A 13,024-nucleotide genomic window follows, 5' to 3' on the forward strand; every position below is an offset into this window, starting at 1 on the left:
TCTTACTTTATATTTTCCATGTCTACATACAGAGGATGGATGCAGGTATCCTCCTCATAGAGTGGTGCTGCATGTGGAAGCAATGAGGGCTGTCCATAGGAGGGCTGCATGAACAGAGATGACTTGACTAATGTTCTGGGGGCAGGGATATTGTGGGTGAGCAAGAATGTGATGAGTGTAGAAGGCCAGGCAGGAAAATATGGCTAAATGGTAAATAGCACTTGCTCTGTAATCATGAGGACCTAAATTTGGATCCCTGAACCCTCACAAAAAGCAGGGAGCCCCCACAAACACCTGCCACCCCAGCTCTCAGCCTCTATGGGTAGAAGACAGTAGGGTCTTTGGGTGTTGATGGCTTCCAACTTAGTTCATTCTAGGTTCAAGAAAGAGATGGCTTCAAAGGGATAGGCAGAGTGATGGAGGAGAATGCTCAAGTCCTTCTGGCCTCCACATGCATGCACATGTATGCACACACATGCATGCATATACACTCACAGAGAGACATAAATAAATACATTCTAACATTTTAAAAGTGGAATTGAGACTAGTTGGGAAGGATTAGCTGGAGTGGGAAGAAGACAAGAGATGGTGCAGGGAGAGGGACTATGATAAAAATACGGTATGCTCATGTATGAAGTACTGTATGCTCATATATGAAACACTGAATGCTCATGTATGGACCACTGTATGCTCATGTATGGACCACTGTATGCTCATGTATGAAGTACTGTATGCTCATGTATGGACCACTGTATGCTCATGTATGAAGTACTGTATGCTCATGTATGAAGCACTCTATGCTCATGTATGAAAGAAACACTGTATGCTCATGTATGAAGCACTGTATGCTTATTATTGAAATACAGTATGCTCATATATGAAATTATCCTAAGAGAATCCATTATCATGCATATAATTAATAGATGCTAATAAAACACTTAAACATGAACTCTGAACACAACAAAAAAGAAAATAAACTATTTGTTTTTTCTTTTCCGAGACAGGGTTTCTCTGTGTGGCCTTGGCTGCCCTGGAACTCACTCTGTAGCCCAGGCTGCTGTGACCAGGCTCACAGAGATTCTCCTGTCTTGGCCTCTCCAGTGCTGTGATGGAAAGTGGGCACCAGCGCAGGCACCAGCACAGCCGGGCTTAGAAAATAAACTTTGGTTTATACAAAAGCAGCTTGTTCTTAAATACAGGTTGACATTTAATTTAAGATAAAACCTTTTTTCTTGCTTTTAAGATCATTCACAATATGCTGGGCATGGTGGCATACAACTTTAGTCCCAGTACTTTTGAGGTGGAGGCAGGCTGATCTCTGTGAGTTCAAGGCCAGTCTACTCTACAAAGCAAGGCCAGGACAGCCAGGACAGCCAGGACAGAGGAACCCTGTTTCAAAAATCCAAAAAAGAGAAAAGAAAAAAAGAAAAATGTCATTCACAATGACAATATAAATTCTAAACAGTACAATTTCCCTCAGGAGAAGTGTGAGGTTGGAGAGAGACCACACTCATTTAATGCAAGTTCTTACAATTGTTTAACCTAGCAGTAGAGCCTGCACGTTGGTGTGAGACTCTGGATAAAACAAACAAACAAGAAACGCACAAAGGGGAAACAAAACCACTTAAAACTGCTTTTATAGTCATTTCTAAGAAACTTTACCAGATTTAGGAAATTATGAGTGATTTCAGCTTTTCTTTGGGCTTTTAGGGATAATCAGAAAATTATAATTAATATATATTTTGTAGCCAAAAATTATTTAAAAATTCCTAGGGGCTGGAGAACTGGCTCAGTCGTTGAGAGCACTTGCTCTTGAAGAGGAGCTGGGTTTGGCTCCCAGCACCCACATAAGGATTCACAAGTGTCCGTCACTCCAGTTCCAGGGGAACTGATGCCCTCTTCTGGCCTCCACTGGCCCACCACCTGTATCATGGTGCCCAGACATACATACAGGCAAAACACTTGTACACATAAAGTACAAACAAATAAATCTTTTAAAAATGATCACTACGTGCTTATGTGTTCTTCTTTGATCAACCGTGCCAATCTTGGAATGTATATTCAGTTCTACAATCTACACATTAGAAATGACTCTCACATTTTTAAAGCAAAAGGCCAGATGATGTGGCAGAAAATCAGCTTTGCTTCTCCCAGCTCTGATTCATCCCTGAGCCTTTTCTGCCAGCAAGTGAGTGCAGTGCTCGGAGCATCGTCCAACCAAAGCGAATCTAACCAGGGGAAGGAGCGCTGCTGACAAGAGGTCAGACATAAGAAAGGAGAAGGACAGCTCTGGAGACCTTTGAGACTTCCTTGATGCCTAGCATATGCTACAAGCAAAGACTGTGGAAAATGGGAATACTGATTTTATATTATTTTTTTCCAGACAGGGTTTCTCTGTCTAGCCCTGGCTATTCTGGAACTCACTGTGTAGACCAGGCTGACCTCAAACTCACAGATCCATCTGCCTCTGCCTCCCACGTGCTGGGATTAAAGGCGTGGGACTCTATGCCGTATTGGCAATGCCGATTTCTTAACATCTGTCTAGTAGTTGAAGAGATGGCTCAGCACTAAGTGCACTCGGCACTCTCCTATAGAGAGCCAGAGTTTCGTACCCAGCACCGGCGTGAGCTGTCTCCCAGCAGCCTGGAACTCCAGCTTCATGGGATACGGTACCCTCTTTTGGCTTTGTGGGCACCCATACTCATGCATACGTTAACACAGACACACATACCCATGACTAAAAAATTAAAAATTAAAGCGTATTTCCAGTTGATTATCCTGTGAAATCGTAGTAATATTTATTGGTAACATCCACGACTATATTATTTTAGAGGCAGCGCAGAATCACTATGACACAGATGTGTGCCGTGATGACATTTCTCAAATGCACGCCTTTCTCCCTATCATCTTCTGACATTTGGACGTCTGACTCAAATTGACCCACACTTGACCCTTAAGTTTCTGCCAATATGGAACTGCGTGCATAAAAGGAGGGAGTGACCTAAACCATGAATTTCTCCACTTAGACTAAGAAATCATGTTGTGGTTATCACTTGAGAGCCTAACGCAACAGTAAAAACGAACAAGAATTCTAGGGTGAAGGGAATTTCTGCCACTTTCTAAGTGGCATCTGTGCCAAATTGGATAAAAGTAGTTGGTATCAATAAACAAGAGGTATTTTTATGAAAAGTCTATTTAAATTCTAATTGTTACAAAGACATTTTATTGTGCATTTACAATTTTCTAAATGTAAACAAGACATTATAATTTGTTAGTTGAAAGATGAAATATTTGTGTAAATGATGCATAATCTCTCATGGATGGCCTTAGCAATTTGTGTAATAGATGTTGATCGATCGCCACCTAGTGGCTAGGGGGAAAATTCACTTTTGTTCGTAAAAGTTTATTCCTAGGTAGTATTTCTCACCATGCCATTAACTAATCAAACAATCCGGGAGTCAAGTACATTTAGATGTAGTAATGCATGGTGTTTGAAATAATTTGTATTTTTCCTGTTTGAAGGTGTGATGTATGTTGTAGAAAAATATCTAAAACATAGAAAAGTATGAACAAAATTTATAACTCTCTCACCTAATGACTCTCATACAGCATTGTAATGAATTCACTAGGCCTTTTTCATATGAATTCACATTTTAATGTAATTTACATCATAAAATATTTGACTTTAAGTAGTGATTAAAAGTTTTAATGCTACATTTTATGTTTTAAAAATATAATTAAAGTACATTAAAGTTTGAATGAGTTTATTTAACCTGGGTCATAAAATATTCTTATGTGGGAGTAAGTGGCATGATCATTTATTCAGGAAATTAAAAGTAACTAAATGCTGTTGGGAAATGGGTTTAGAACTTTATAGATCCAGGAGAGTGGCTGGGAGAGCAATCCCTACCTGGGAGGCCAAGGCAGGAGGATTGCTATGAGTGCCAATACCAATCCAGGATACACATAGTGAAGTTCCGAGCCAGGGCTACTGAGTGAGACCCTGTCTCACTCAAAAGCAAACCAGGAAAACAGAAGTAGAGAAGTGCCAGCCAGTGCCATCACTCACACAACCATTGGAATCAGGATACTAGACTGACCCCCATAATAGAATCCCAGGCCACAGAAGTATATTACAATAATTCTACACTAGATACAGGTTGAAATAATAGCTGTTGATACCATTCTACTTTTGAACAGCTTCAAGCAGGTTCTAAAACTGCTCTTTCTGGGTGTTGGAATGTGCTTTGAATTCTAACCCTTGGGCAGCCAGATGCAGGAGTCGTCTAACCCTGAGCAGCCTGCTCTAGACAGTGAGTTCTAGGCCAGAGGAGCTACACAGGGATTTTTGCCTGTTTCCTGAGGCTGTTTAACAGTTACTGGTACAAACCAATTCAATCAAGATCTAGGGAATAGGTTGTTTTTACAAGTTTCTCCTACGCTACAGCTGTATCTCTTGATGTGAGCATCCCCAGACTACAGAGAGAGGAAACTAGAGGCAGAAATACCATCAAGAAGGATGTAGCATTAATCACATAGGAAATGATACGAGCTAGTAAAGCGTGTGTGTGAGTGTGTGTGTGAAAAGCACGTGTGTGTGTGTTTGTGTGTGTGTGAAAAGCATGTGTGTGTGTGTGAAAAGCGTGTGTGTGTGTGTGTGTGTGTGTGTGTGTGTGCTGTAGCTACTTAATGAATAGGACTGACACAGGTTGGTAATTATTTGAACAGAAGGTATGAAAAAAAAGAATCAAGAATTGCTCTCTAGTCACACCTTGATAAGGGATCATAGTATGTTCAGAGAGGCAGCTGGGCTAGCCAGATATACCCTGGAGAGCTGGATGTGTGTGGGAGTGGCGATGTGTATTACTTTCCCTTTAGATCCATGTCAGGGGTGCAAACAGAAAAAATTTAATTTTTCTTTGCCCCTTTGTAAATACCTGCAATAGGTGTGATTGTATGTAGACCACCAGAGTTCACCTTTCCAGTCTGTGATGGAGAAGGTAGGACTGCAAATGGTGTGTGTGTGTGTGTGTGTGTGTGTGTGTGTGTACGCATGTGTGTGTGCGCGCGTGCACGTGGGTGTGTGTGTATGCGTGTGTGTGCATGTGTGTGTGTGTGTGTGTGTGTGTGTGTAGGAACACACATGTGCTAGGCATCAACCTTGAATGTTGTTCTTCTGGGGGCCATCCACCTTGTTCTTAAAGGAATTCATCCATTAGTCTAAGCTGACAAATCCTGGAGCTCTGATTATCTTCCCATTCCAGACACTGGAATTCTTATCCTACTTCAGGTGGTTTCTGGCAATCAAACTCAGATCCTCTCGCTTGTAGGCAGGCATGTTACTGTCTGAGCCATCTCCACAGCCCTGCAAGTCTCACTTTTGCCTCCTCTGGTTAGTCCTACAGTACACAGATCAGTGAGTCAGCCTTTTGGATTTGCTTCTGACGAGGCTTCCCATTTACTTATGTTCTACCCCAAACCCCTCAGGCCACAGTTTCCTAGCCTGTGAGCAGCCAGTCCTATCATTGTGTGGCAGTCAAATCCAGTTTCCATTCCTCTACATACCCCACACAAGCCCCGCCCCACCCAACACCTGCAGAAACTGCCCTCACAACATCCTTCACAAACACCCCAGAGACTGTTCCCAGGAAACTCTGGGCTACAGGATGGCTCCCAATTTTTAATGTTTTTCTCTTTGTTGGGGGCAGGTACAGACCTGCTACCTAAAGTTACCAATTCTTCCACCCAAGTTCTCTGTGTTTGGTAGCACTAATACTCACATTCCTTTTGTCTGTATGGAATTATCTCTTCTCAAATGCCTGCTGATCTTGTTAAATCCAGCATGGGTGCCCCACTCACTAAGAATCAGGAAGGAGATCACTGCAAATTGCATGAGGTTTTTATTGAACTAATATACTAGGGTTGTGTCTTGCATTGGGACAAGAGCGACCCTGAGGAAACAAAGCTTGTAGTTTTTATACCTTTCAGTACAGAGTTTTACAGCTTACAACGTGGGCTGGTTACACTTTCTCTTTCTCGTTGTTCTTTTGTTTCTATTGGCCTTTCTCCTCTAGGTGAGGAGTAGATACCTGTTGCACACAGGAGGGGTTGGGGGAGATCTACCCTCCTGGGGAATTTCCTGGAACCAGGCATTTCTTGGGGATGGGTGTTTGCTCTGTAAACCCTTCTGAAGCTCTTTGTCTTGAGGCTTAATGGACCTCCCTTGCTTTTTGGTATTTTTATGAAGTATCCTCGTTTTGCTCAATTCTTACAATCTGACCTAGAAGTCTACAGATGGGAAGAGCCCTTTCAGTACTATTTTGGCTGAGCAAGTCCCCAAGGAGTACTGCTCCATCTCTAGAAATAAACAAGCAAGTTAAGGGGCTGCTTTTGCCCCACAGCTGGATAATAATTGCCAATTAGTGTAAAGAGCCTGTTTCCTGGTTTGCTTTTTTGTTCCTTTGATAAAACACTGGCCAATATCAATTTAGGGAGGAAACAGTTACAACCATCCCTCCAGGGAAGCCAAGGCAGGAACCATGGAGGAATAGAGCTTCTGGCTTACTCCTGCATGACTCAGCCACCTTTCTTGTGTAGCAAGGCCTGGATGTGGCACAGCTCACAATGGGCTGGGCCTTCCCACCTCAATCAACAAACAATAAAGAAAATATCCCGCGGCCATACCAATGGGCCAGTCTGCTGGAGACAATTCCTCAGTTGAAATTCTCTCTTCTCAGGTATATCTAAGTTTTCCTCAAGTTAACAAAACTACCTAGGGCAGGCCTAGAGTTGTGACTTCATTTGGCTGGTTCTTCCTCTTCTTCTCCTTGCTCCTTTAGCACAGAAGGAAAGCTGAGGCAGGGCTGCTTACAGGCCTTTGCTTCTTCTTCCTCCCGAGGGCTGCTTCCGGGGACCCTATGGGGCTCTACCTGTTTCCTCGGGCAAACTTCTTTTCACTTGGAGAAAAGATAAACCATTCCACTGACCCAGGCTTTGTCTAAGATAATGATGGGGCTTTATTCTTTATCCTTTGTCCCTGGGTAGCCAGAGAAGCCTTTGAGTTTGCCCAAAGATCCCTGCAGGTTCTGGTTTGACAGCTTGCTGGGCATTTGCCCGGACGCTGGTCTGTTCTTTAGTGAGGGCTGCTGCTTCTGTTTCCCCCCTGGTTTGTCTTAGTTCTAAAATGTTCATATTAATGACTTTATTTCCCAAAAGCCATCCACGGAAGGCATAATTAAGGTCCTCCTTTTTGCCTGAGCACACCTATTGATGTGTTTGAGTGTCGGCCGGACGCGTCTGCAAGTATCACACCAGGCCCAGACAGTTCCATGTGTAAGAGGTTTAATTGAGAGGGAGTAGGGGGATAGCGGTGCAGAAAGAGAGAGGGGAGAGAGAGAGAGAGAAATGGAGGAATTGTCTCATATATACGGGTTGTGACTAGTAGTCCCAGGTAAAGGTGGGAGTTGAACCCAATGGATTCTGGGAATATGGTGACCGTTGCCCTGGCAACAGGTCTATGGACCCGCCCATATATCCGCAGCAGGTTCTGGTTCTGGATGCTAACACCTATTTTACATAAACTGTCACTATGGTGAGAAATCACACCTGTGAATTATCCAGGGAAAGTAGATTCATCACGTAGATGTATTATTACCTCTCGGGAGTATATGAGGAGTGCTGGTAGAAAGGGGATCTTGTTTTATCTCTGTCTCTGTTTCTATCTTCATTATGTCCATTAAAATCAAAAACAAACAACGAAAGCCGATCCTTTCATCAAAAACACTCCACTGACTTTGGAGATGAAGGCAGGAGGATCAGGAGGGGTTAAGGCCAGTCTCAGTTACTCAAACATCTCACGTTTTTGACTCAAAATCTAAAGTAAAACTAAACAAACAAACAAAGTAACAGGGGCTAGGATGTACCACAGTCTGTTCAGTTTGGCTGGTGTGGTTGAAGCTGAGGACTCAGTCTCCAGGCACCTGTGACTTCTGCACCTGGCAGGGAGTGGCAGAGGATCTGAGGTTCAAGATCACCCTTATCACAGCACGTTTGAGTTCATCCTCATATACATGAGACCATGTCCGTATTTAAAACTCTAGAAAGGGTTGGCAGTATGGCTCTGGGTAAGGGCACTTGCAACCAAATCTCTGAGCTGAATTTGCTCTTTCTGCATGTTTGAAGAAGAGAACTGACTCCCTCAAGATGTCCTCTGACCTCCACATTTGTGTCCATCTATACAAATTCACACTAAATAAATGCAAAATATATTTTTTAAAGATTTATTTATTTATTTATTATATGTAAGTACACTGTAGCTGTCTTTAGACACGCCAGAAGAAGGTGTCAGATCTTGTTATAGATGGTTGTGAGCCACCATGTGGTTGCTGGGATTTGAACTCAGGACCTTCATAAGAACAGTCGGTGTTCTTAACCACTGAGCCATCTCTCCAGCCCCAATGCAAAATATTTTTAAATCAGAAGATAAACCACCGAAGTTTAGAAAGAACACTCCAAGTATCTATGTTAGGTCTCTTGGAATTTCCCCACAACAAAAGCAACTTGTTTCCCCCTGCCACCATAAAAAGTGTATTCATTTTTCAGGTAAAGTTATAAAAATATATCCAAAGCAAGCCTAATGAGACAGAGGAGAAAAGGAAACACACAACATGTTGTTCCTAACCAGCTGCCAGCCTAGGCTACAGAGTGAGATCCTGTGAAGTACCTCATGTCACTACAGACAGTGAGTTCCTTCGTGGCTTTTCTGCCTTGGTGATCTGGAGTCAGAGGAGTCACCGATGTTTAGTGAATCGTTGATTACTGATGACAGGGATCACTACATTGCCTGCTGAGGCCAATAAAGGACATCATCAAGAAAACACGACAGTACCAGAGATGTGTGTTGGGGGCTTATGCAAAGGAACAGCAGAACAGCTTCAGAGTTCCTGAGGACTGCATGTTGTTGTGAGTTTCGATCTGCTTATTACCCGCACGGTTATCACATCCCTCATAATGTATGAAGTGTTTGAAAACTTGGAGGGGGTTTCCAGCCCCTCACCGAGCAGTGTCCTAGGCACTCACACCAATAGTGATCGGTCTTTTTCAGGCACTGCTGCTGGGGCAGATGAATGGTTCAACACCATCCTTAGAATTTAGAGATGTAGATTGTCAGTAGAGTTTGACTAAGATGCTTTTGCTAGTAGCTTTGACTTAGAAAATCTAGGGGAACAATTCAAAGTTGAGAAAGGCACACTCTCGGCAATTGAGGGGTAGATTTTTGAGTCTAGGAACAAGAACACTGGCAGCTCAAACAGTACAAGCCTCTCCTGCTGAAGCTGGCCTGGGGAGCAAGGTGAGGATTCGTGTCTTGTACCCGTGCTTGCCCTCTGCTTTCTGATATGATTCAATAAAAATTGTTAATATGTAGATGCACACCCTGGGGATTTAAAGTAGAAATGACTGCTTTATATATATAACATTTTATATTTGGTGATTCTTTAAAGATTTTTTTTATAAGATTGCTTTTTTGGTTTTTTTGTTTTGTTTTGTTTTTTGTTTTTTGAGACAGGGTTTCTCCGTATATCCCTGGCTGTCCTGGAACTCACTCTGTAGACCAGGCTGGCCTCGAACTTAGAAATCTGCCTGCCTCTGCCTCCCAAGTGCTAGGATTAAAGGCGTGTGCCACCACTGCCTGGCCATAAGATTACTTTTTAGGATAAATAATAATTGATTCTTTCTTTGTAACTTCAAATTGCAGCCTGCCATAAGAGAACTTGCTGAGAAAAATACCTTGCTTGCTTACACTTTGATATTCTATAACAAGTTGCTCAGATATGAATGTATGTGGGTTCTTGGGTATATTTTGTTTTTTCACATACAATAAGTAAAACATTTGTATTGGGAACATGCTAGTTTTTTTTTAAAGTATACTTATTGTAATCTTTCACTTGAAGAAAAATAGAATGTAAGCACATTGTAATTGCTATATTGCTGAGAAGATTTTGCTGGTATATATAAGATGTGGGACAAGGACGTAAGTTATTAGAGCTTGTCGGAACCTTGCCTCATCCCCCAAGTGTGTGTGCATGTGTGTGCGTGCGTGTGTGGTTCCCCCTTTTACTGGCCCCAGAGACTTCTTGCAGACCTTAGAGAATTCTTTTAGTCCCAGAGAGAAAAGTTCGTTGAGTGATTAATTGCTGAGTCCTCCCCCCTCCTCAGTGTACACGACTTGTGTGTTTACTGCAGTGATTTTAATTGTATCACATACATGTAAAATCTATGCCTTAATTTATGACTATTTTAACTTCTTTTTTTTTTCTTTTTTGGTAGGGTCTTATGCTGTGTCCCTGGCTAGCCTGGAATTCACTAGGTAGAGCAGGCTGGCCTCAAACATAGAGATCCACCTACCTCTGCCTCCTGAGTGCTGGGATTACAGATATGAGTTACCACTCCCTGGGGCTTACTTTTAAATAATGTGCTCATGTTTGTCTGTGTGTGGGTATGTGCACATAAGTGAAGCTGCCCAGAGACCAGAAGAGGGTATCCAAACCCCTGGAGCTTGAGTTATAGTTGTGAGCAGCCTGTTGTGAGTGCTAGGAACTGAATTCTGTCAGGGGCCATAATAAGGCAAGCTAATAACTATCAGGCGATCTCGCTGAGATGGTCTGCTTCTGATTAATCTGCTACAGATTTGCTCTTATTGGCAAAGACCTAAGAGAATTCACTTTAGGAAAGATTCCTGCTATTAATATGCTTTTTTTGTTATTATTAAACATATATAACAATCACTACACGTATTAGCCCACCCCTTTTGAGCAGATCTACGAATATGTACTGTCTTGTAGTGGTGCTATATAGACAAATAGATAACTTCTTAAGTCTTTATGATGATCCTACAAGAATTCCTAAAATTATATTAGTAATTATTAAGCTCTTTTATAGTGGGACAGCTATTAGGTCCTTTTCTGATAGTCAAAACTGCAATGAGAACTCTGTCAGTCTCCCATGTATCACGTTAATTGCTCTTAGATAGTAACCAGACTTTCTCCTATTCAGAGCACATTCCAAGAGGTTGTAAAACAATTAACCAAAGGTCATAAAAAAGGGGAACTAATGATTTTTTTTAATTGGTGCTAGGACAGAAGATAAAATATTGACTGGGTTTATTTATACAAAACTTCACTAATAACATAGTTATGGTTTTTGACTTTCAGTGAACCTGTGGAGCTGTGACTGGTGACCGGGATATTTAGCCAGATAATTACTCCTAATGGATATGCATGTAAACATTCTCTGTTGTAAACATATTTCAATTTATGTGTGATTTTTTGTGTGTGTGTGAACTTGTGATGAACTTTTTAACCTGTGATCATGTATTCTGAAAGATATTTTAAGTGCCAAGAACAAAGAGAAGAGTCAGAACTGAGTTATGAGAAACTGAGCTAAGAGGAACTAAGCTGAGGAGAAGTTTTTAGACAGTACTGAAGTCATGAAGAACTTAGAAGAATAGGCATCGCATTGGGAGAAAAGGCACTCAGACTAAGAGCATTGGTGTGACCAGAGCAGGAGGAGAGAGCACGATTAGAAGAGAATGGAGAGTGGAGCAACTTAGAAATTATAGCTAACACAAACAACTATGAGAGCAATGTGCAGAATGCAGAGGGAATGAGGAAAAAAGAAGCTGCCGAGAGCAGAAGGAGCAGGCAGGCTTCTCCTTACCATGGGACAGAACAGGTCCTTTCTTAGTAACAAGGCGGGTTTAGTCTTATTAAAAGAAACAAAGCTTTTTTTCTTACACACTTGGGTTTAATTCATTTAACATTAAAAAGGTAGAAGCTTTTTCTGTCTCTATGCAATAAAGATTGAAGTTCATTTTTCATCTAGAATGAGTGAGCTCTTTCTGCACCAATGCTTGGTCTTTTGCTCCATATGCATATGTAAATATGTGTGTTTGTGTGTGTGTGTGTGTGTGTGTGTGTGTGTGTGTGTCATTGTGAGAATTCGTGCAAGCTGTGCCCAAGTGTTTTGAATGGAAATGTATGAATGAGCATTCGTGAATCTGTATAGGAACTTATGTGAGTTTACGCATATTTGCTTATACAAAAGTTTTTCCTTCTGCAAGCATTATTCTCTTCTTCTGGTTCAATAGAAGTTTATTGCTCCAAACTTTCCCCTAGCCTGACAAGCAAGAGGCATCCGGACAAAATGGAAAAGGCTCTAGCAATTAATCCTTTACTTAATCTCCTGCTGTGTTAGGCTGAGGTGCTAAGTGCCAGAGACTGTATTTTCTGGCCTCAGAGGAACACAGAGACAGGGTAGCTACAGTAGCATAGTAACTTAGATTTAGATAAGTAAACTTTTTTATTATTATACAGCAACCCTAACTATCTCTTAAGACAAAGTCTTACCCTCTGCTGACACTCTTCCCCTTCCACGGCCTCAAGAAGAACTGACAGGAAAGAAGACCCCCACCAGGGCTGGCCCCCAGTAGAATTCTGGTCCTCTCTAAGAATATCCTCAACTACAGACAGAATTCTAAGATAGGCCTTAAGAGTCCTGCCCCAAGCACAGATGCTCTATACAATCTGGCTGTACCTTCTGAGTGTGGGTACACTGGAATCCCATGGTGGCACAATCACTAACTGGGTGAGACAGCGTCATATGACCAGGTCCTGGGGAAGGTGTCCCTTTGGTTTGACATAAGCTCAGTATCACAGGCCACAAAGAGGTATTTCTGCCATCCATGAGTAGGAAGTACCCCGCCATGCTGTGAGCATGCACAAACAGGCTTTACCTATTTTCTTAAAATTTGGCAATCACAGTAAAAATGTGTGGAGAAGCTCTGAGGGTACTAATTAGTTCATATTGTTGTTCGTCCTAAGGGGCTGCAAACCCTTCAGCTCCTTGGGTCCTTTCTCTAACTAGTACCCTCAGAGTTCTCAGGGACTAAACCACTAACCAAAGAGCACACATGGTGGGACTCATGGCTCCAACAGCATATGTATAGCAGAGAATGGCCTAGTTGGTC

This window comes from Mastomys coucha, unplaced genomic scaffold (assembly GCF_008632895.1).
Source record: "Mastomys coucha isolate ucsf_1 unplaced genomic scaffold, UCSF_Mcou_1 pScaffold20, whole genome shotgun sequence".
In the NCBI taxonomy this organism is placed as follows: Eukaryota; Metazoa; Chordata; class Mammalia; order Rodentia; family Muridae; genus Mastomys; species Mastomys coucha.